Below are 2236 nucleotides of genomic sequence, written 5' to 3'. Positions count from 1 at the left end.
TAAAGAAAATGGCTTGAACGAGCTACTCCAGCATTCCCAGTATCTGAAGGCTGTAGCTACAGCTTTTTCTTGAGCTCTCTCTTGAAGGACGCTCATCGTTTGTCACAGTTAATCACTTTCCAGAGAAAAAGTTAAAAAAAATTATTTTGTCACTTTTTTCCATATTTGGGTGAAAGTTGAGATAAAAAATTAAGCTTTTCTTCGTGAAACGAGAAGCTTTCGTCAGTTCGCGGAAATTCCCAACCACGAGTGAGTTTAGCTCAGTCACCAAAGCGAAAGCTCAGACATTCCCAGCCCACTTCAGCCTGAGGAGCTGTGAGACTGGAGACACTGCACCAGCTTCCTCCCCCCCCCAGGCTCCTGACCACGGTACTGACCACACACTGAAAACAACAGGCTCTGGCAAGAGGTCAGTCTTTATTCACTTTGTCTGGAAACGAGTATCAGAGAATCACGCCGTGAGAAACGCTAGTGAAACTAGCTACGTTTGTGTGTTTTGTCGTTTTTCAGATATCTTAGCCTAGCCATAAGCATGGCTGCGGTTGACCTCCTGAAAGTGTGCTTCTTCGGGACGGCGTTTTCGCTTTTGGCGGCTCTGTACGGTCTAGTTGACTCTGTCGGCGGCCTGATGTTTGTCCAGACTCCTCACCACAAGGACGACGAGTGGACGGTGAATGTGAAACAAGCCTCATCGTCCCCACTCCGGACCCGGAGCTCGGCTAAAAAACACATCGGGCTGTGATGGCTGTAGTGACCTCGTCTGCTCTGCCGTTTGGGGGAAACCGCTAGATGAGCCAGACTCCCAGATGAGCTCTGAGATGAGCTGAGACGAGACCCGTTACCGAGCTACTGCAGATGCACTGGGAGCTACCTGCTGTAATCAGATCAGTGAATCCACTCACCTACTTGAACTCTAGGTAATGTCGGACTGTTGTTGCTGAGTTTGAAAGGCAAACTAAGAGCCAGTGTTTTGTGGTAAACCTGTACAGAAATGTCCATGCTGTCTGCTGTCTGAGCTGTACACAGGCCGCTGCTAGTTTGGGGGGCACCTTTGAACTGTCTCTGTTTTAAGGACTTGTTCAGATCTTTATGCTTGGTTGTAGACATTAAATATAATTTACTGCAGATGTGTGCCTTTGTGTTTATTTCAAAACATAAACCCAGGGAGAGAAGATCCAGATCAGGGCTTTTTGTGATCTGGATCTTGAGATTCAACAAACGATATGGCCTATGGTATGTCTCGGTCAAGATCATCTCAACATGGCTGTGAAATTTCCATAAAACAAGAAACAAGAATATGTAAACATGCGTCACACCACTAAGTAAACAACAGAAACACTGCCCTGGTCCAGAAGCTTGTAAGAGCCTCAAAAGTAGGGCAACACATACAACATATAGTATTATTAAAATGTTTTTAATGCAAAAGAATCACATCAATAAGACCAAAACTGAGTTATTAAAGTTACAATGGGGAACCCCCCCCCCCTCCTGATTAATAAGGCTTTTTCATAAATCACATGTTTCTATAGTTTAGATGACTCAGCCCATGACTTCATCCTGCCTACAGGGTGTCATTAGGTTTAGTCACTTGGCAAATGCTCCTATTGAGAATGACCTGAAAACAGCAGCAGCAGCTTTACCTTCGTTGACCTCAAAGTAATAGGAAATGAGACCTAAATGACCTAAGGCTTTATCGAAGCATCAGCCTCCCGAGACTGCGACCCTATTTAAAGATATACTGTATTTAATATTTCTGTAATATGTCTTATACATTATTACATGACCTGAACCAGGATTCGTAGAATAGCTGTGGCAACTCCATTCCCAGATTTGTTTAGTAAAAGTGTGTGAAGACTGAAGACAATAACCAGAGGTAAAAAGTGAGGCAATCAACCTTGAGGTGGGCAATATGAAAATATTGTGTCGTGATAAATTGGTCGACGGGGGCTGACGGGATACACCGGATGTGTATCGTTAAAATGTCTTAAAATATTGCGATACAATATTTTTACCATATCACCCAGCCCTAATTCAACCCCAAGAGCACTGTACCAACTGTTAAACATGGTGGTGGCCGCATCATGCAGCTATTTTGCTGCCAGTGGAACTGGTACACTGCGAAAATAAATGTACAATTTTAATGACCAGTGTTAGTGCTGCGTCATTCCAGCTTCTAGAAGAAATGGGTCTGTTTTGTTCCTGTCCCGTTCCTGTCCCGTCGGCCCCATGCAGTTAT

At 44.2% G+C, this 2236-nt stretch overlaps 1 long non-coding RNA gene across 1 annotated transcript; it reads left to right on the top strand.

Annotated features, from left to right (window-relative positions):
* Positions 1 to 288: 288 nt before the first annotated feature.
* LOC140550043 (uncharacterized) lies at positions 289 to 1125 on the top strand. Its single transcript, XR_011979047.1, has 2 exons — positions 289 to 409; positions 511 to 1125. It is a non-coding gene; the product is annotated as an uncharacterized lncRNA (long non-coding RNA).
* The last annotated feature ends 1111 nt before the right edge of the window (positions 1126 to 2236 follow it).

Source organism: Salminus brasiliensis, chromosome 2, assembly GCF_030463535.1.
Source record: "Salminus brasiliensis chromosome 2, fSalBra1.hap2, whole genome shotgun sequence".
NCBI classification, from domain to species: Eukaryota; Metazoa; Chordata; class Actinopteri; order Characiformes; family Bryconidae; genus Salminus; species Salminus brasiliensis.
The sequence above is the reverse complement of the archived record's forward strand: the minus strand, read 5'-3'. Positions and strand labels throughout refer to the sequence as shown.